Source organism: Mirounga leonina, unplaced genomic scaffold, assembly GCF_011800145.1.
Source record: "Mirounga leonina isolate KUSES-001 unplaced genomic scaffold, KU_Mleo_1.0 Mir_95, whole genome shotgun sequence".
Lineage (NCBI taxonomy): Eukaryota > Metazoa > Chordata > Mammalia > Carnivora > Phocidae > Mirounga > Mirounga leonina.
In genome coordinates, this window is record NW_023270865.1 from 2,475,926 (window position 1) to 2,483,318 (window position 7,393).

The following is a 7,393-nucleotide window of genomic DNA, read 5'->3' on the forward strand; positions in this document are numbered from 1 at the left end:
AAGAAAGAAAGAAAGAAAGAAAGAAAGAAAGAAAGAAAGAAAGAAAGAAAGAAAGAACGAAAGAAAGAAAGAAAGAAAGAAAGAAAGAAAGAAAGAGGAAGCAAGCTGCCTCTCGCGGTCGCTTCCTGTCCATCTTCCTAAGATCCTGTGGATCTCTCATTGCTTCCTGTCAGGGCTCCGTTGGCGTAATTCTCTGTCTCGTGCTTTCTTCTCAGCCCAAGTTTTCCCTGATTTGTCACAGAGGTGCTGATGTCTTTAGAATCTGTTGCAAGAAGACCCCAGGTGACTGTTGTGCATCCACGGGGCTGACGCACAGGTCACAAGGGGGGCCCCTCCGGCTGGAGAGGAAGAGGGGAGCTCAAGGTGGTAGGAGCCCTGAGAAGCAGGGGCGCCATGGGTGAGGTGGGGAAGGCAGTTTGTGCTGCGTCTGAATTGCTCAGCTGGTGTCTTAAGGGGGCATTTCTCGAGACACCCCCACAAAGAATAGTGTGAACTTGAGTCGGACCTTTCACTGGTACTAAACGTGAATGTTTCTGTAGGGATTTTGGTGATCGCTATTCCCTGGGCCCCGGGGGCTTTCGGTGGGGGCATGGGTGGCTACCCTTCCCCCACAGCCTGACAGAGAATCACCCTGCCCCAAAGGTCAACAGAGCTGGCCAGTTAGTCCTGTATAGGCAGGTTCTCCCACAGCTCTGCACCCCCAAAACCCATAAAGCGTGCTGTATGAGCGTACCATGATGCCCATATATTAGCGGTCAAAAAGAAATAGCAATCTTACTGTCAAATCCGGCAGTCTTCTGACGAACCGCACGCACCTGGTGACTTGAGTGTGAGTACCTGTAGGGTCCTTGGAGCTCTTCTGAGCTCTAGTGACTCCCCGCCACCGCCACCGCAGGACATTGGCTGCCACACTCATCCTAATGTGAATTAGAACTAGCTCTGCTCTCGCTACCGAATGAATTGGGTTTTTCTATCTCTTGAAGAAAAAATTAGGAAGAAGTAAATCAGGGAGTGAGAGTACCTGCTGAATGATTTAGGGAGGAGAGGTCAACCCTTCCCTAGTTCAAGAGGTAGGCGTGCAAGGAGACCTTCAGCACACATGCCATCCATCCCCGTGCCCAGAGCGTGGGCAGGGCACTGTGCGGACATCATGCTCGGGGCCAGGGTGCTGCTGTGCACTTCGGTTCCGTTGTCCCCAGGGTCAGACACAAAATCATCTGCATGTGTGAGAAGGCAGAGCCAGACTGATTGCCTTTTCTGCCTGTTGGAAAGGCTCTCTGGTCCCCGACCTGTATGGCATATGGGGAGAGATTCTGATTTCCCCGCTGTGCTTGTGGCCTAGGAGCTGACCCTGGCTTAAGAAATGCAAACCGTTACGCTGCGATCTCAGAAGGGCAAACAAACAAGCAAACGGAAAATGTCTACAGTAAACAGCTAATCACAAAAGGAAGCAAATACCAACAAGTGAAATCTAGGACATTCAGAAGGGAAGCAAGCCTCATCTTTTAGGCAAAAAGTACGAGGTCGGTGTGTTTACTTGTAGCATCCGTGAGCGTGTCTGGGGTCATTGACAAGCAGCTGAGCCACGTGCAGCTTGGGGAGCTCACCGAGACCCCATTCCTTCTCATTTGGAAGCTGGACGTGTGGAGTCCTGTGGTGGGAACATGGACCTCCAGGGAGCCTAGAACACTGGTGACTCCACTCAGGACAGCGACTTAGAGCCCACCCTCCGGGACAGGAACCTGTGGGAAGATGGTGTCAGGTGGCAGCCAGCACTGCAGACATGAAACAGGCTCCTTAGTGTTTCCCACCTGCACAGGAGCTCCTGGGAAAGGTATAATCGTCACGATCCATTTGTTCACGGCCCCACAGGCCAACGGGCAGAACATGCTCTGGGGACTAGACTCACAGGCTGGATAGGCAGAACATACATACATCACTTTTGGGGGCTTTGTCCATAACAGCTCAAATGGCATGCTTCTGGGAAATATGTTCAGTTGTTTTGTTGTTGTTGTTGTTTGTTTTGTTTGTTTGTTTTGCATTTCAGTAAAAGAATGCAGAACTTGAGGGGTTGTTTTGAAACAAAATGATGAACTTATAGATGCCTACTCCAGTAGCTTGGCAGTCCTCCCCATGGAGTTAATAGGATAGAGCTGAAATGCTCAGCCATGCTGAGAGGGATCCCTCTCCTCCCTCACCCCTGCAATCCGGGTGCCGTCTGTGGTCCTGCGTGTCCCCTGGACAGTCTGTGCCGTGAACCCCTGAGCTTCATCCCTGCTCAGACCTGGGGGGGCAGGTGGGGTCTGGAGAGCCTGCTCTATTATCTCAAAGCAACTGATCTTTCTAAATCCACAGGGAGCCCCTGGTCTCTCTTGTGCGTCCTTCAAGGTGACTCTGACTTTGACTTCCCCTCCAACCCCAGGCTCTACATTTTGGCTCTGTTCTTAATCCTGCCCAAATGGCCTTTCCCCCAAGGCAACAGCACTAATTTTGACTTTCAACCCCAGAGCAATCCAGGGGCATTTTTCCTGTTTCTATATATATACTGTTTTAAATGAGAAAAGCATAAGAAGGATAAGGAAGAAGAGAGAATAAGGACTCTTAAGAGCTTCAGGGAAAGATGTGTTTGCCACATTATTTATGAGGGTGAAGTATGGATGAACTTGAGGTCTCAAAGGAAAATGTTAATTCAATGGATTTTGATCCAACCACCCAATGGAAAAAGATACTGGCATTAAAAAGGAAATTTCAGAAAAACACTTAAAACTATGAGTCTGTTTGTGTCTTAATGATAAGTGACAAAAGATGGGTACTGATTGTGGTTATGCTTTGATCCCAATTCTGGAAAAATATATATGGAGCCGTATTTCTAGATTTACCCACATAGATACTGAAAAGAGCCTGGAGAGAAATTCACAAAAATGTTAATTGTGCCTCCCTATTAAGTGTTGGGATGTTGTTGATTTATGTTTCTTCTTTACGCTTATCTGAGTTTCTGACATTTTTTTAAATCAGAAATAAAAATTTTGTAATCAGAAAAAAATTTCATCGTGCAGACATTTGTGGACAAAACTCCACTTCAAGTTATAAAATCAATGAAACCATCTCTTTCTGAGATCTGGGCTTGGATGCAGAATGTCCTTTAAAATCAGACGTGATTTCTGTGCAACTGTTGTGCGCGTGTTCCAGCCCACGAAGGCAGGTGCAGAATGGACACCCTGGACTGTGTATAGACCACGGTTGTACCCGGTGGAGCTGTGCACTGAGGATAGAGAACTCCCTCACGAGACCGCAGGAAGCCGACACTGGACAGCTCTGTATTCCAAGCGCTATTTGGAGATGAAAAGCCACCTCATACAAACATGCTTAGGTACCTGGATGCCACCAAATGCGTGTCTCATGGGCGATGAACCCCGCGGAGCACTTTTACACATTTGTCCACCTCTCGCAGAATCCCCGCAGCACTAACAGTGGTCAGGTCCTCACCGTCCCCAAAACTTCAATGCCGCTCGGCAGGCTTACGTCTCAGATAAAAGCCCCCAGTGGCATTCCTCAGTTTCTAAAGATCAACCTATAAAAATTAATGTTTGGGCTATAGGATGAATTTTTAAAAGAGCTTTAGCAAAATAAAACAGAGGCACAGGATTTCCTGGCATCTTGGGGAGCGTCTTCCTGCCCTGTATTCATGTATCCGGTCTCTGTCACCTTCATACACCAGCACCGGGAATCCGATTAACACCAGGAACCATCGTGGAGGTCTGGCAAAGAGGAGAGGTGCTCCCGGGCTCGGCAGTGCGTCCCCTGGGCAAAAACCACGTGGTTACTCGTTACTTTCGGAGATCATGACTAATGACAAGTTAATTACAATTTCCGTTTTCAAATTTACCTTGTCGACTTCTCCCTCACTGAATCCATCCTGGAAGTGCTTCTCTGTAAGGTTCTCCTTATTGACACTCATGGTTATTTTACACTGCACACCAACAGGAGAAAGCGAGCCTTGTGGTACCACACAAAGTGCTTGAATGTGGGGTGTGGAGTCCAGGCCACCGAGGCTTCTGGTCCTTGGGGGCCGGGCAGCCCGCCGCGCCTGCTCGGCCCCTCCACCAGGTCTTAGATCGGACAAGACCGTTGGTATCATTTACTACGATGCAATGAAACTTGGTTTTCTTTTTTATGAGTATAAAACAGACAGTAGCCCACAAATAAAAATGCATGCATTGGACACACACACGTACGTTCGTATACATTTGTGACTGAGGAATGGCCTTATGGGAATATACTGACCATAGCCTCTGCCACAGTCTGGCATCTTCCTTTCTACTCAACCTCTGGATGCTGGTTGTGGCCAACGACATTTGTGCCATGATCTGCATCCTGGCAAACGCCCATGCACTTGCCTTTTCAGTCGGACCCTTCCAGGAGGTAACGTGAGGATAGGTCAATGCCGCTGTGATCACAGCATTTAACACATTCCCTAGACAGTGAGGAGATGTTCAACTACGTGTGGTTGGCATGCTGAGGACACTCACTCTCCATGGCACCACCCTCCAGAGGCAGGTGGCCGGGCTTGTGAGCAGCTCCGTGGTGCTAGCAGGGACCCAGGGCCCTCCATCCTTCTGCCCTGCCCCCTGACCAGTGGGAGGAAATGGGGTGTCCCCTTAAGGTCAACATAAGCCGTGGCAGTTCCAGGGTCATATGCCTATGACCTCAACCTTCAAGGAAGACAGAACTCTCTTGAAGGCTTTTTTTAAAGAATTTATTTATTTATTTATTTATTTATTTATTTATTTATTTATTTATTTATAGCGTGAACAGAGGAGGGACAGAGGGAGAGACAAAGAGAATCTCCAGTAAACTCCATGCTGAGCGCGGAGCCGACACAGGGCTAGATCTTATGGCCCTGAGATCATGACCTGAGCTGAAACCAAGAGTCGGATGCTTAACCAACTGAACCACCCAGGCGCCCCTCTCTTGAACTCTTGATTTTTTTTTTTTTTTTTAAGAGGGAGGTGGGGAGGGGTAGAGGGAGAAGGAGAGAGAATCTTTTTTTTTTTTTTAAGATTTATTTATTTATTTTAGTGAGAAGAGACAGAGAAAGTGAGTGTGAGCAAGGGTGGGGAGGAGCGGAGGGAGAGAATCTCAAGCTGACTCAGTGCAGAGCCTAACTTGGGGCTCGATCTCACAACCCTGAGATCATGACCTGAACCAAATCACGAGTCAGACGCTGATCCAACTGTGCCACCCAAGTGCCGGACTCTTGATTTCTTATAAGCAAGGGGAAGGTTTTCCATCAGCCTGAGGGCAGGTTATTCTTTGGGTCAGCCTGGCCCAGACTGGATCCCATGCCAGGTGAAGGTTGTCAGAGACCAGGAAGGCAAGCATCTTGTTCCTTGAGATTCTGGGGTGGCCAGAGGGCTTTGTCTGCAAGGAAGGAGTGAGTGTCATGGGGGTGGTGGGGACAGGTGCAGGGACAGGTAGAGGGGGAGAGGTGAGTGTTAGCCAGAGTGCGACCCCACTGTTCCCCTCATCCGTGGGATCCCGGGAGGCTGGTTAGATAGGACATCTACAGGACTCTCAGCAAGAGTTCCCATCTACTATGAACCTACATATCCTGGAAGTCTAGCCGTCCTACCCACAGACATGTGGAGCAAGACCGGACACAGCGGGGCAGCTCCTGAATGGAACCCCTCGACGCCCGTGGTCAGCCAGGGGGAGCCCGCTCTCTGTGCCTGCGGATTTGCTCTCGCATTACTGCACCCCCGCACACTTCTCCCTCCCGAAACCCAGCACTCCCACTCCCACTGATGACCTGAGTCAGACAAGAGTCCCCTCAGCCTCCCATCGCCTCACCTGGACCCCCCTTGCTCCGCCCCCTCCCGTGATGGGGAGGGAGAGTACCCACGCGGAGACCAGATTCTGCCTTCAGGCATGTACGCTTCCTTGTACTGAAAGTGTCCACTTGGCCATGTACAGCCTTTCTCTTCTGCATTATCACGTGCACCGTTTACTGTCTCCTGGATTATTGTCTTTTGCAAGCAAACATATTCTAGTATCTCCCTTCTCAAACTAATCAACAAAAGCTCTGCGGTCTTGATGTTATGTCCCCGTTGACTTCAACAGTCTCTTCATTCCAAATGCCCTGGGATGACCGCCCTTCCTGCTTCTTCCCTGCTGAGTTGCCTTGTAGAAGCTGTGTCCCTCCCCTCTCGGCCCGCTCGCCTCCCTCCAAGCCAGCAGACCTCCCCCTCATACAGGTGCTGGGCGTGTTTGCCCCACCCTCCACCTGGGCACCGCTGGCCTGCTGGCTGGAAAGCTCCCTACCAGTTCAGCTGCGGGCATCGGGACCTCCCCGTTGTCCTCGCTGCCCATTGGCCATCACTGCTCCGTCATTGCTACTGGCTCCTCCTGGCCATGAGTTCTGGGGCGAGTCAGGGGTCCCTTCTCCTCTCCCCTCATGCTCTCCCTAGGCCACTGTGTCCATGTGACGACTCTGGATAGCGTAGTGTGCAGATGACTGCAGATGGTCGCACTCAGTAGCCTGGGGCTCCCTGACCGCCCCACAGGGCTCCCCGTACACTCAGACCCAGTGCCCAGAGGGGTCCTTGGTCTCCTGCACCCAGATCTACTCCACACCATCTCTACCCCCGCAAATGCCCTGGAGCCCCGTTCTCCTGGGTGCTCAGGCAGGAAACAAGGGGCTACCTCTTTCCGTCACCCCATGTCCTGTCCGCCAGCAAAGTGCTGATGCTAGCCCCAGCAGGTCCCCCTAATCCCACCCCTCCTGGTCCCGTCCACCACCTGCTCTTGCCTGGATTGCTGGAAAAGCCTTCCTGGGTCTCCTTTTGTCTTGCTCTTGATGGGAAAGGGCCACCAGGGAGGACTTCAAAATGCAATCGATTCTTATCACATGTCCCCTTATTCTGATCACTATGCGCTCCCAATTGCTGTCCCTTAACAACAACACCACACACATACACACACACACTTTTTCCACTGTGGTTCTCAAGAGAGAACGTGACATGTCCATTTGATAAATGGGAAAAAAGCCCCCGCCCTTTCTGGCCATAACCCACTCAAGCCATCATGCAATCTTGTGTGCAATAATAACTGAAGTTTTAAAAGAGTTCAGTCCCTGTGTGGCAGGAAGAGCTCAAGGTAGGTGCCATTATCCTCATCCTACAGACGAGGACACTGAGATGGAGAGGCTCTGTGAGCTCCGGGGGGACAGAGTCGGACGTGCTGGGTGTCCATGTTGGGGCTGGGTGTCCATGTTGGGGCTGTGCAGCCCGGTTCTGGGGGTGCAGACCCTGGACAGAGATGAGCAGGCTGGAAGACTGGCAGGGAGAGCCCCACAGTTGAACACCTCTGGAGGGGAAGGGGCAGCCCACCCCAT